At 41.9% G+C, this 15,347-nt stretch overlaps 1 long non-coding RNA gene across 1 annotated transcript in view; it reads right to left on the bottom strand.

Moving 5' to 3' along the window:
- Window positions 1–241: 241 nt before the first annotated feature.
- The window catches only part of LOC123283216 (uncharacterized), a 30,328-nt gene continuing 15,222 nt past the window's right edge, over window positions 242–15,347 (bottom strand). The window contains exons 4-5 of the long non-coding RNA XR_006523820.2: window positions 7,729–9,500; window positions 242–2,313 (exon numbers count right to left, since the gene is read on the bottom strand). This is a non-coding gene — a long non-coding RNA (uncharacterized lncRNA). The remainder of the gene's footprint in view (window positions 2,314–7,728; window positions 9,501–15,347) is intronic.

The following is a 15,347-nucleotide window of genomic DNA, read 5'->3' on the forward strand; positions in this document are numbered from 1 at the left end:
GCTCTAGGATTTGAACCCAAGTAGATGTGGCTCCAGAATCTGTGTTCTTCACCACAACACTATACCACTTTATAATTATATCATTATAGATATATAACAGGACTGGTATAGCATGGAATATATATATTCCATACATATAAGTGGAAATATGGAATTATGTAAATACTATGTGTAAAAGTTTACAGAGCTTTGTATTGTTACATACTTAAGTAGCGACAATAAAACCCATTAATCCAATATTCAGCTTGTGAGAATTTTATTTTTTTATTATTGAGGTATAATTGACATGTAACATTATATTGGTTTCAGGTATACAACATAATGATTCAATATTTGTATACATTGCGAAATGATCACCACAAAAAGTCTAGTTAACATAGAATTTCCTTCTGATTAAACAAACGAAAAAGGCCTGGAGTCTATTCCAGTGAAAGAAATGCTGGTTTAGTGGTTTCTGCTCAGGGTAACTGGTATCCAGCCTCAATCCCAGTGGTGACTTACAGGAAGAAGGGGCTCTGAGACCCAGCTTAGCTCTGCAAGTCCTCCTGCTCCTCACATGTCCCTCTCCTCACACTCTAGCACCCCCTCCTCACTAGGGAGGTCCTGCTGTGTGCGGACCCCTGAACTCTCTGCTCACTGAGCTCCTGAACATTCCCAGTGCCTAGATTCTGGTGATGGGTTCTGGTATTAGGTCAGATCTCCTGGTATGAATGGAAGCCTGAGTCACAGCTCATTTTTCAGTCTGTGAGCCCAACACATTGCTCAGCTCACCCCACCCACACCCACACACCCCCTTCTGCAGGGCAGGTGAGTTCCCCCACTCTCTCCCACAGCGGACACCTGACTGTGGGATCTCTATCAGGATTAGCTTCCTCATCCTCCTTCTCTCCTCCCGGTCAGACTCATGTTGCTGCAGTCCAGATGCCTCTCCTTTGGCTCCGTCGAAGTCTCAACAGCATATGTGATTGCACTGCCCAAGTCACCAGGCCACTATTACAAAAGTGAATTACGGTATTAAAACTACATTTCAAGGGAGTTAGGAAGATGCAAGTAATAAATGCTTCTGTTCTGCTGGAGGGCCCATGAATGACTATCCTCTCCCTCTTTGCCAACGCAGAAGATAGGAAGCATAATTACAAGTTAATTAAACTGATTTTTGCACGTGACTTGGGAATTATGAAATTATAGAGCTGACAGGGTCCTCAGATTTAGATCCTTCGGTTACAAGTTGCATCGCTTGCTTATGAATATTAGCACTTTTACTAGCAGCCAACGTTTCACCCTTAAAAATTGAACCTTGGTGATCTTGATGCTCTTGGATAGAGTACCATCCACTGTCCAGTCCTCAGCTTCTTGAGTGATGAGAGGTGGTCACAGGAGCAGCCAAGTGCCTTCCTGCTCCCTGGGTCACAGCTGTGGCACTGTGTTCTTGAAGTCCCTGTGATGGTCCACTTTCCTGATGGTGGCAGAAGAGACAGCGCCCCTGGCAGGCCAGTTTGGAAGTGTGCTCCAGAAGCCAGTCCTGCAGCCTGGAGCCTGCTTCTCCAGCCTTTCACTGATTTTTATGTTCCTAATCCATGCATCAAATTCCTTTTCTGCTTCAAATACTCAGAGTGGTTCCTGTGTCCTCACAAGTGTTCCTCCTGAGACCCATGCACTGATTTATGCGATGCGAACAACAACCCTATGAGAGAAGTACTATTATCCCCTTTCACAATCTGAGGAAACCGAGGCATGAGGTTAACTAGCTTCCTCCAGGTCTCATATAGAAAGTGTGTTTCTAACCCAAACAATCTGGCCCCACAGCCCGTACACCAAAGGCTACACCTTCTCAGTATGCTACTCCAAGAAGCAGGAATTAGCGGTGCCTCACTGGGCGTGCATTTTTTCTCTGACCTGATGTTAATTCCACTCGTGATTCAGATCCCCAGAAGAATCTGATTGGCTAAGCTTGGGTCTCAGATCTCGCCCCCTCCCTGATTGACAGTTTCATCAAGACTGTGTGCCATGGAATAGGGTCGTTCCCCCAAAGGAGAGTCTGGCAGCTGTTGGCAAAGGGCAGGGAGAGGGAGGCTGGTCAGACCAAAACAATGTCCAATGTAAGAACCAAAACTGATCTGAATCTGGTCACTGCTCCAAAGTATCATGATTGAAATAGACAAATGAAAAACGCCCAGGGGTTAAGTGGAAACTTGCCTTTGTTCAGTGATTAAATAGTCCCATATGGACCTTGAAGACCACTCCTGAAGTGTGAAGACTTTTGTAAAACATCATAGGTATCCCCTCGGAGCTGCCATGGAAGGAAGCCAGGCACTGTGGAAGGGAAGGTGGAAGAGACACGACACTGAGGATGCGATGCCTAGGTGCCGCAGCCGGCCAGCCTCACAACCCCCCACCCAAATCAGAGTGGAACTTCTGGGAGGCTCTGGTTGAAGTCCCTGCAGAGCTTGGTGGTGGCACTTCACAAGCTGTCACGGCAACTAGCTAGAGAATGTCCTGCACCAGAATTGTACAGGCCTTAGCAGTGTCCTGAAACAGACAAACGAGAAACCTGATGCCCACACCCCCCCAAATCAGAATTAATCTCTGGGCACCTGGTGGATCCTTCTGTTTCTGGACATTTTTAATTTGATTTCAGGAATATAGTTCATGGTGCACTCGAGTGGTTCCAACATCTATCTCTTATTTAATACTTTTGAGTTTTTGTTTAAAGATTTTTCCAGAACTTAAAAAATAAAAACCCTTCTTTCTCTCTCTACCTGCTCCCCTCCTATCCTCCTCACTCATGATACAATTTGTCTCTAACGTTTTATTTTATAATCCCTTTCTCCCAAGACAAAAAGGAAAACTCAGGTTTGTAAAACCCCGCCCGTACAGGCACTCTTCGTTGCTTTTATTGAGATTTTCCCTTGCCCATCATCCCCTGGGATTTTTCCATTGATTCCTTTCTATTGTTCTTCTCTGCTTTCTGCCGAAGGTTGATTATGCGACTAAGAGGTGGTTGCAAAAACATGTCCCTGAATATCACATTCTTGCAAAGCTCTGCTCTTTTCCCAGTTCAGATTTCAAGTTTTCACTTTTCCTACAATATAAGTAATCTCCCAGCTATAAATTCATCAAACCTCAGTGGTGGAGACTTCCCTCCCCATTCTGTTCATTCCCTGACGTAGCCAAAGTAGGATGGTCTCAAGCATCATTTTATGAAGTCCCCCTTTCCCCATGATCCAGACCAAGGGACATAGGGTAGAAAGGGGAGGAGAATTTACTATAGTTGAGGGCAGCCTCTCGCAGCAGCAAAGCAATTTATCACTAACCAAAAGGACACTAGTGCTTTATCTACCTGTGTAGATAAACTCGTACCCAGGAAAGAGGCAGAAATCTATGAACCCTGGGAATTCTTTCTTCTTTTAGAATAGGAAGAAAGACTTTCAGGAAGGTTGGGTCTTGCCTGATATGCCCAGTCATTCATGAGTAGAGATCAGTGCTGTTTACCATACTAGCTGAGAAAGAAAATGTGCAGGGGGATGAAAGGAGGCAAATATTGTCGTTGACAGTGGTGACCAATCAGATTTCCAAGGGTCAAAGCTCTCTGGACATTCAGCGAGAATTTTCTAAAGCTTCTCCTAAGTTGCTAAACAATCATCTCCTATAGCAAATAATTTATATCAACTGAGAGAACAGTAGGGCGTTGCATCAATGTAACAGCTGGATCTTAAGTTAACACGAGGCAAGCCATCTTAGGGAAAGGAAGCAATATTGTCACTATGACCCTGACTCACCAGTCTCTGTGAATACATTCTAGCCTGCATGTAGCTGGGTGATTAAGCACCTCTCGCTTTTACAAAATACATGATCTGCTAGTTCTACGACTCTTGCTTACGGCTATCTCCCAGCTGTGATAAGACAACTTCGTTCTCTGAGCTCCCCAGGAACACGAGGACCTCCAGAGAGAAAAATTCTGCGTTGGTACCCATCACGAACGACAGAAGAAAAAGACAATGTGGGCCTTGAAGTTTGTCACACCGGATGGTCGACGCCCCTAACTCCCCTCCTTCCCTGCCTCTTTCCCCAATATAACCGCCTCAAGATTCTGTATGATTTTAAGATGGTTCTTCAGGACACTAGTCTGCCATCTTTTGATTATGCTAGCTAATCATATAAATTTTCCTTTCTCAACCACCGGCTTGTTTGCATTTGATTGGCACCAGATTGCGGCGAGCAGAACAAGACCCTTTTTGCTTGGTTAGGTCAAGGCGCGGTGAGACAGATCACTTGAAACAGTGAATGAGCAGCAGGACCAGTCACACGGATAGAAACCATAACCATGGTGGCAGCCATTCATTGGGGCGCCAAAGTGGAATCCCTCCGTAATGGAGTGTCACACTCAGAGCTGTGCCCAGCCTTGCCATGGCAGAAGCTCAATTCGTTCACTTCAAAGTGCCAATAAGAAGTCCTCCCTGAATGGTGGTGCTGTCTCGAATTTCTTACCTCTGTGACCTTGAGCCAGGGCATGTCCCTTCTCCACATAGGACATTAAAAGGAGACAAGAAAGTATATTTCCTCTTTTCATATCAGGATCTCAAAAACAATTTATTTCACCATCTCTTTTTTATTTTTTAATAAAATACACTGATGTAATGCCAAATGTTAAGAAGATATTTGGGGAAAATCTACCACTTCACCAAATCACTCCACCAAAGCTACCGTATCAATTTATCCTCCCTTTTATTTTTGCAAAGTTAAAATCATAGTGTAGGTGCCAGCCTAGTGGTGCAGCAGTCAAGTTCACATGTTCCACTTCGGTGGCCTGGGGTTCACCAGTTTAGATCCCAAGGGTGGACCTAGCACCGCTTGGCAAGCCATGCTGTGGCAGGTATCCTATATATAAAGTAGAGGAAGATGGGCATGGATGTTAGCTCAGGGCCAGTCTTCCTCAGCAAAAAAAGAGGAGGATTGGCAGCAGATGTTAGGGCTAATCTTCCTCAAAAAAAAAAAATTATAGTGTATATGTAATCCATTTGTCGGCTCTTTTCATTTATCATCATGGCAGGCATTTCCCCATTTCAAGTTTCATAATCATAATTTTTAACAAAAAGATATGTCATGGGGCTGGCCCCGTGGCCGAGTGGTTAAGTTCCCACGCTCCGCTGCAGGTGGCCCAGTGTTTCGTTGGTTCGAATCATGGGCACGGACATGGCACTGCTCATCAAACCACGCTGAGGCAGCGTCCCACATGCCACAACTAGAAGGACCCACAACGAAGAATATACAACTATGTACTGGGGGGCTTTGGGGAGAAAAAGGAAAAAAATAAAATCTTTAAAAAAAAAAAGATATGTCATACTGTTGGCCTAATTTAGTAAATCCTTTCCCTATTGTTCATCCAGGTTGAAAGAAATCCCTATCAGCACAAGGTCAGAGAGGCTTGCATTTGCTATTAATAATAGAGTTGGGAACTCTATTTGGAGAATATTTACTATAAAAGCTCTACATGACTCCCCCAGATGCAAGAGTGAGGCCAACTCAGCTGGAATAAGCTCCCACTGCAGAGGGCTTCAGAGCTTGTGGAAAATTCCAGAAGCTGCAGCTCCCTCATAGAACCGGGACTAGGGTGAGAGAAGTGAGGTACACACCTCAGGTGCAAAAACCAACCAACCAACGAAAATGTCTACATGACAAATTTGACCCATTGTTAGTTACATTTAATATGGCTTATTTTTCACCTTTAGTTACTAGGACTTAAACCATTAACATGAAAAAAAATTTCTTTTAAAATAACTTGAATCATAACTTTTTTTATTCTTTTTTCACTGAAAAAGGAATAAATGCATACGGTTTAAAAAAAATCCAAACACAGAGCAGAATATCTCAGATCCCCAGACATCTATCCTTCATCAAGAAGCAAGCATTTCAAATAGTTTTTTCCATGTCCTTCCAGAATTTTTCTTTGTATATACGTATATATTTATATGTGCATGTCCCTTTTTATTGTTTAAACAAATGAGGACACACACTATATTGCACTTGCTATTTTCGCTTGACCTCAGCTCTCTGATTGATTCATCTTGGCAAATATAATCTACTTCATTATTTTTTAAAGAGCTGAATAGTTTTCCACTATATGAAAGTGTTATAATTTATTTAACCATTTCCCTATTGAGAAACATTTTCACGGTTTCCAGGTTTTGGTTTTTGTTTTGTATTACAAATACTGTTGTAACCATAACATTTTTTGATAGATTCAGGACAACCAGAAGTCTTAGATTTCCTGAGCAGTCTTTTTTTTTTTTTGAGGAAGATTAGCCCTGAGCTAACATCTGCTGCCAATCCTCCTCTTTTTTTGCTGACGAAGACTGGCCCTGAGCTAACATCCATGCCCATCTTCCTCCACTTTATATGTAGGACGCCTACCACAGCATGGCCCGCCAAGCCGTGCCACGTCCACACACGGGATCCAAACCGGCGAACCCTGGGCTGCCGAAGTGGAACATGCACACTTAATGGCTGTGCCACTGGGACAGCCCCCTGAGCAGTCTTAATTTAATATAGATCCCAGAAAGGTATTTGATAAAACTTAACATTTCATTTCTGATTTTTTAAAATTCTCAGTAAAGAGAAAAAGTTTTTTTAATTTTCCTATTTAATAAGGAAATAATGGAAACTTTCCCATTAGAGTCAGGAAAAAGACAAAGATGCCCACTCTTACTGCTATTGCTTAGCATTGCTCTAGAATTACTAGCCAATGCAAAAGAAAGACAGGTATTAAAATTGGAAATAAGGAGGTAAGATATCCCTATCTGTGATGATGTATCATATAACTGGAAAAACACACAAACAGCAAATCAACAGAAAAACTATTAGAAACAAGAGCATTCGGTAAGATGACTCTCAAACTCTTCGTGACTGGTAAAGTGGCGCAACCCCTGCGGGGACATTTTGGACCGTCTGTCAGAACTAAGTGTTCATATATCCGTTGAGCCCATTAATTCCACTTCCAGAAATGCATCTTTCAAACACACTACCCCATGGGTTCAGAGGCTCATAGGACAGGTATGTATATATGTGCGTGGATATGTTCACCAGAGCATTTTTTATAATACTAAAAAGGCTGGAAACAACTTGTTTAAGAGGCTGCCTATACGTGTAAGAGGTGGTATATGATATAAGCATATAATATTTTTCAAAGCATAGCCAAGAAATTGATCTCAGTGAGTGTCTCTAAAGAACAAAACCTAGAAAGGATGAGAAGGAGCTTTATTTTTCATCTTAGGCCTTTCGTACAGTTGGAATTTGCCATGTGCCCCTCAAACGCACGCCTTTCAATGTGATTTACTTTTTGTACCACATGTAAGCCTTTTCTAATAGATACGTTTATTTGCATGAAATCCTTGATCAAACCCGGAGACTAAGTTTTAGTTCAAATAGATGGATGGCCTTTGTTCAGTAAAGTCTATTCATTGACATGAGGGGGAGACAGCCTATTCATTGACATAAGCTAAAAACTTTAGTTTTTTTAGTGTTTTTGTTGTCATTACTGTGATTGTGCTTGTCGTGTTTTAATTGAGATATAATTGAGTGTTTTAGTCTTGATAGCTTTGAAATGGTGTATAACTGTGTCTCTACTCATCAAGTAACTTTACAGATCAGTATTTTTCAAGCCCTGTGTCTAGGTACCAATTCACATCACTGAACATGGTGAATTCTGCTGGCACGTAACCCAGGACCAACCTGGCTTTCCTGAGGGCCTTCAGGGACCCAGTCAAATGGAGCGATGCTGACCCAAAGAGCTTAGTCTAGACCAGACCGGCAGGAGAGAGAGAGAGACCTCATCAGGTGGCTGGTCTGCTTGCTCCAGCTGGCTCCTCCATCCACAGTGACTACTGGCAGTGACAACACAGCTGCACTCGGAACCACCTTCACCTCGTATGGCTTGTCCTCCTCCTCTGAAATTCACTTCTCATATAAGAAGGGGTGCTTGGGTAATTCTCGTGGACAGAAGGATGCAAAGAAATAAGGACATGTGGTGTTAGCAACAGAAAATTCTACACTTAATGACAATAACATGTTAACCTTAAAATTACGCAGGACTAAACTATGTTGATCAGTTCCCAAAACCCGAGTCCACTAAGAGGGGCCTGGCTGCTGCACCTGCATCACTGGGGAGCATCTGTAAACGGAAGAATTCCCAGGCCGTACCTTCAGCAATTCTGCTTCACTGAGTCTGGGGTGACACCCTGGAATCTGTACTTTTTAGACACTCCCCACATAATTCTGATGGGCAGCCAGGCTTGGCAAACACAGGCATAAATTATTCACTTACACCCAAATTATTGTGAACCATATAACAGTCTTAATAAATTTGGATGCGACCCTTTGGGGAAAAAAAAGTCCCAGGAAAATACTAACATAAAAGAATTAAATTAATCCTTGAGAGTGAGTAAATTAATCCCCGTAAACACATTATGGTCACCGCATTAAGTAAAAATTTTGTCTGCCCAATCAATAATGAAATAAGCAGAGAGAGGACATTTTAAGGCCTGCAGGAGATATTCTAATTCAAACACTAGCCTAGATCTGATAAATATTTTATAGACAATCAATTTCATTTCATTCTACTTGAGAAATGAGTAAAGGCCTGTGTTTCTATTTGACAACATCAGGTTTTTTGAATTGAATTGGAAGCACATAGGGTTGGTTAAACTAATGTGAATTTCTCTCTCAAGGTGAGTAGTAGCAACCTCATAACTAAAAAACACCAGGTCATTTTCTCTCCTCGAGACAGGCGACTTCACGTGGTCTTTGGCTCTGGCTCTGAAGTGCAGTGCTGTGAGCCACGTTTTGCAGAGAAATGGTCCTGGGAAATGCCCCTGTTCTCCAGCAAAGGCCAGGTCTGGAGATCTCCGGTCCTCCTCAATTTCCTCCTCCTGAGAACTTTGCAAAGCCTCAGGTTCTTTTCACTCATCTACCAGAGGACCACAACAAAAAGTTGTGCTGCCAGTGGATGAGTTTATGAGGACATATCCACGGAGGGTGAAAGATTGTCATGGCTTTTTTTTTCCCCATTGAGTAAGATGTTTTCTAAAGGATAAAATCAAGCCAGCCTAGAAATCAAGCCAGCTTCAGGGTTTGACAAACTATGGAGAGATTCTCTCAATACAAACAAGGAATCCAGACTGTGAAAATTAGGTGGTTTGGGTCTCAGAAAGTTGCATGACAGGGCAGTCCAACTTCACCTGAAGGTGTACTAGAGAAACTGGTTGTTGGAGTTAAAGCCAAGAATTTTCTTCTGAGAGAAACAGTAACTTTCAAACAAGGTTCACCCCTTTCCCTGACCCACTTCACCACAGGCTGCCTACATTGGGTATTTTATTTGGGGTCAAGAAGTAATGAGGAACTGGCCTGGTGGCGCAGCAGTTAAGTGCACACGTTCCACTTCGGCAGCCCAGGGTTCGCCGCTTCAGATCCCAGGTGTGGACCTATGCACTGCTTGGCAAGCCATGCTGTGGCAGGCGTCCCACATATAAAGTAGAGGAAGATGGGCACAGACGTTAGCTCAGGGCCAATCCTCCTCAGCAAAAAAGAGGAGGATTGGCAGCAGATGTTAGCTCAGGGCTAATCTTCCTTAAAAAAAAAAAATGTAATGAGAAATTTCACTGGATTTAACTGGGATGCCATAACCAGCCTCTAGAGGTCGCAGTGCCTGAAAGACTGTGCACTTCCCAGGTGGAAAAGGGAAGGGAGTTGGAGAACAAAAATCTAGCCCCCAGATCCCAAGGTTAAGCGCCCTGAAAGCCGCCCTTTGGAGAGAGTGTCCCCAGAAGAGAAAAAACTAACGTACAGGAAATTTGAAAGCTGTGTGTTTTATTTCAAGACAAAAGAGGAAGGTAAAGACAAGTGCACAGGGGTGTGTCCCACCACAACCCTGAGCCCAGCCCAGCCCCTGGGAAGCTGTGAACACATTCAGTGCAGACTGTCCACTGCTGGCTGAGAACACTGTTGCTCAGAGAGAGTGTTCCTCTGTTTGGGGTGGGAAGAGAAGAGTCTCTAAGCAAAATGTTTAAAGAACCGGGCGAGAAGCCTCCCTCTCAGAGTGGAGCCACAGGGGGGCAGTGACAAGGACAGCCTCAAGCAGCCTCCAGATCCATCCACCACCAACCAGGAAAGGGTTGCAAGTGAGGGTTACACCTCCCTGATCAGCACGTTTGCACATCAGAGGAGAGAGGAAACCAGCCAGGGGTGAGAACTGCTGAGATTAACGGCCCAGTACCAATATCGTATTATAATCTTGGCCCTCAATTCCCCTCCTTTGTGTGTGTGTGTGTGTGTGTGTGTGTGTGTTTGGTGTGTACTGAGGAGAAAGAGGCAGATCTAGGTTGCTAATGCATTTCTCATACTTCTGTATTTATAATGCACAGGAATACATGACTGAATAAATCGGATACAAAGAATGCATGATTCTTTGAGAATTATATGAGAATTCATATGTGAGAATTATATGAAAATTCAAAGCCTTGGCTCTTTATGAAGCAAAAAAAAAAAATTACTTTAAGTTGGTCAATGCTAACTTATATCGCCCTTTCACATATATAGGTTTTTCCTGCAGTTATTGGAAGCAAAATATCTACCCAGACCTCCAAGAGTCTGTTTTAGATGAAATGACAAAACACACCCATAAGGCAGAACGCAATCGGAACCTAACTGGTACAGATGTGGATGAAAATCGCGATAGTAAACTAGAGAAAGAAACATTAGTGGGAGCTGAAGTTATTGCCACAGCGAAAGGTTTCCCAGAAGTGGGACTTCAGTTGAGCTCTGAAAATAATTTGGTTAAATGTATACGGGTGTGGAGACAATGGAAGTTTATCGGAAGAGAAATAACTGCAAAAGTACAGAGGGCACAGTATGGCGGGTCCTCAAAAACTAAAAAGTAGAACTACCATATGATCCAGCAATTCCACTTCTGGGTACTTATCCAAAGAAAACAAAAACAGTAATTTGAAAAGATATCTGCACCCCCATGTTAATTGCAGCATTATTCACAACAGCCAAGAAGTGGAAGCAATGTAAGTGCCCATCGATGGATGAATGGACAAAGAAGATATGCTGTATATATACAGAGGAATATTATTCAACCATAAAAAAGAAGGAAATCTGACCACTTTCTACAACATGGATGGACCTGGAGGGCACTATGCTGAGTGAAATAAGTTAGACAGAGAAAGACAAATACCATATGATCTCACTTATATGTGGAAGCTAAAAAAAACCTAGCTCATAGATTGGTAGTTGCCAGAGGTGGGGGTAGGGTTGGGTCGGGGGGCAAATGGGTGAAGGTGCTCAAAAGGTACAAACTTCCAGTTATAAAATAAATAGATCATGGGGATGTAATGGACAGCATGGCCACTATAGTTAATAATACTGTATTGCATATCTGAAAGTTGTTAAGAGAGTAGATCTTAAAAGTTCTCATAACAAGAAAAAAAATTCTGTAACTATGTATGGTGACGGATGTTAACTAGATTTATTGTGGTGATCATTTTGCAATATATACAAATATTGAATCATTAGGTTATACACCTGAAACTAATATCATGTCATATGTTAATTATACCTCAATTAGACAAAAAAGTACAGAGGGCAGAATGAGAGGGGCTGTGTGCTGGACAATGAGATGGATGTCTGCCTGTTGCTCTCCACAGTCTGTGACAATGCACAGAAATATCCCTTCAATTTTACCTGTTCACTCTACTTAATCTCACTCACCTAAGTCCCCAAATGGCTAGCCCCTGTACCTGACATATTCATGTATTACCTTTTTACATCCTTGCAAAAGCCAGATGAGCCAAGCCCAGTCTTACAAATGAGAAGAGAAGGGCTTGAAGGGGTTCAGGAACTCGTCAGATTACCTGTTAGGAAGTGGTGGAGCTAGGACTCCAGCTGAAGTCGGCTGAGTCCAGAACCTGCACCATTATCTTCTACACAATTGTTTGAATGGGTGGTTGGGTGGCCAACAGGCAGCACTGAGATGCAAAAAGCTCTCAGGGATGTGTTCTTGGCTTGCACAATGTTTAGAAAAGCCGAGTGACTAGACAGATAGGCTGGCCGCCCAACCAGCTTAATTCCTATTCTCCTACCCTCCCAGTTTCGCACATTCATGAGACCTGCCCAGGCAATTGTGCTTGGGACCCCCAGCTGACAGTGAGGTCAGGGAAGGGGGAATGCAAAAGAAAGCCTGTTCAGAGACTCTTCTAAAAGAATTTGCAAACAAAGATAAAAGAAAGGAAAGAGTTAAAGATACTAAGTCTGCAAGGTTTTTCAAAGGGTGTCCTCCAGCAGCTAGTTAAAAATACAGAGCCCTAGGCCCAGGAACACCTACTGAGTCTTGGGGATGGCCAGGGAGTCTAAATTTTTAACAGGCTTCCAGGGGGAATTCTGATATACACTACAATTTGAGAGCTACTGAATTGTACTTGTTCCAGAAAAACCCCTCACAATCATCTATTTTTCCCTTCTTGCAAATATAACGCTTTGCCACATCTACTCTAAATGGAAAACAGTACTCACCATCAGCTTGTAAAAATGCCTCACAGATGTCTCGGAAAAAGCTTTAACTTTATTTTCTCTGAGCACTTCTTTTTATCTTTGAGCTTTGGAATGCCCAACTGAAGCCGGTGCTAGATACTTTTTTGACCAGCATTAACGTCAAAAAGACTTCATTGTTATCCAACTCCCCTAAGCCATTTTCACTATTCATTTTCAGTCTGTTATTGCCAAGGAGCTGGTCAGTGGCGCTGAGAATAACTTTTCACAGTGACCAAAGATGGGAGTTCATTGAGCCGCAATATATGTTTAGGGGCCAGAGGTAATCACTCAACCTCCTTCTCCTGCCTGTCCTCTGGGAAAGGTGGGCAGGAAGTGAGGGGTGCCCAGGCCCTTGCCCTTGACCTGATGTAAAACTTCCACATCTCCATGCCCTCTCTTTTGAAGTTCTGTGTGCCCAGAATGACCTTGCCTGCCTGCCACGCCCATAAACCACTCATCCTTCAAGTCCCAGCTCAGAAGTCGTGATAATAAAAATAATAATCATAAGTCAGGTTTCCCTCTTCTGTTCTGTCCTAGTTGGCCATAATTTCCCTTTATAGTACTCGTCAAAGTCTCTAATGATATATTTGTGTGATGATTTTATGAGCATCTATCTATCCCACTTGACTGAAAGCTACGTGAGGGTAGAGACCATTTGTTTTGCTCATACTTGCATTTATAGCCTTTTGCCATGTCTGGCAGACAGTGGGTGCTCAGTTAATATTATTGAATGAATTAATTAATAGGTTTACATTTACTGAGTACTTCCAATGTGTCAGGCACTCGGCTAAGTGCTCCTGATACACGGTCTGTTTTTATCTTCCCAACAACCTTCTGAGGGAGGTATTATTATTACCCTTGTTGAATAGATACAGAAGCTGAGCCTCAGTGAGGTCTCAAGAATTTGTCAGGGTCACACATTCAAATATGAGTTTGTCTACCTCTAGAACTCGGCTCTCAACCATGATATCATATACTTCCTATTTGAAATGGTCAACCTCCCTGACTGTTACCCTCCTGGATGCCTTCATACTGGAATTAGTTGTTTCCTTGATCATTTCTTCTTATTAGCACTTCAGCCATTCCTCTATTACCACACTTCTCACCTTGCATCATCAGGATTGAAATACGTGTCTGAGAGCCCCATGACTGCACGGACCATACTTTAGTCAGCCAGCAGGCCAACTCTAACCCCACCTAGTCCATAACCAGGTGCAATTACAATACTGGACAATAAATGCCCAATTAACCCAGCATCAGTCTCAATACATCATTATCACCTCATGGTAAAGAAAACAGATGCCATTAATGTAGGTGGACAAATTAACCAAGTGAACGGATAGAGAGCTCATAGGCGGACCAAACATACATGGAAACTTTACAAATGAGATGAATGGCAATGGGAAAAAGATGGAACCCATATACTTGGTTATCCACGTAGAAAGGAATGAAATTAGGCCCCTATCATACATCATACACAAAAATTAATTCTTAATGGATTAAAGATGTCTATGTGAAAAACAAAGCTTTCAAACATATAAAATTATGAGTAATTGCAATGGTAATCAGGGAAATAAAAATTAAGACTATGGTAAGATAATCACCGAAAAACCACTAAATTGGCAAAAATGAAGAAACCCAATAAAACTCAGTGTTGGTAAAGATGTAGATTACTAGGAACTCTTCATACACTACTGGTAGGTAAATATATCAACAAATCACTTTAGAAAAAAGTTTGGCAATATCTGATAAATTACATTATAGTTATACTATAGAATATTACAGGCAGTACAAAAAAAAAATGAATGAATGAATGAACAGATGCAGCCACTGTGAAAAACAGTGCATAGAATGATTCCTCAAAACAGAGTTACCATATGATCAGCAATTCCACTTCTGGGTACATACTCAAAAGAAGTGAAAGCAGAGACTTAACCAAATATTTTTACACTCACGTTCATAGCAGCATTATTCACAAGAGCCAAAGGCCGAAGCAATCCAAGCATTCATCAACAAATGGGTAAATAAAATGCGATATGTATATATAAACGACAGAATATTATTCAGCTTTAAAAAGGAAGAAAATCCTGATGCATGCAACAACATGGATGAACTTTGAAAACGTCAGACAAGTAAAATAAGCTAGTCACAAAAGGAAAAATATTGTATGATTCCACTTATATGAGGTACACAGAACAGGCAAATTAACAGAGACAGAAAGTGGAACAGCGGTTGCCAGGGGCTGGGTAGAGAAGGGACTGGAGAGTTAGTGTTTAATGGGCACAGAGTTTCAGTTGAAGAAGATGAAAAAGTTTTGGAGATGGATGGTGGTAACAGTTGCGCAACAATGTGAATAAACTTAATACCACAAAACTGTACACTTAAAAATAGTTAAAATGGTAAATTTTTATGTTATGTATATTTTACCACAATAAAAAAATGCATGAGCAATTCATTTATTCATTCTCCTGTCAAGGGACATTTGGGATATTTCCAGTTGTTTTGTTCATTTGTTTGTTTTTGTTGTTATTGCAGACAATGCTACTATGAACATTCTTTTACATGTCTCCTGGTACACACATGCAAGAGATTCTGTAGAGAAGATACCTAAAAATGGAATTGCTGGGTGAACTTTACTATGCCAAGTTGTTTTCCAAAGTGGTGGTACTATTTTATGTAGTTTACATCTTGAAAATAATAATTTGTAAAAGATGTTCAGGAAATAAATTAAAGCCCAAAGAAGGTGGGTGAATCTCTCAACTTAC

The sequence above is a fragment of the Equus asinus genome, chromosome 1 (assembly GCF_041296235.1).
Source record: "Equus asinus isolate D_3611 breed Donkey chromosome 1, EquAss-T2T_v2, whole genome shotgun sequence".
Lineage (NCBI taxonomy): Eukaryota > Metazoa > Chordata > Mammalia > Perissodactyla > Equidae > Equus > Equus asinus.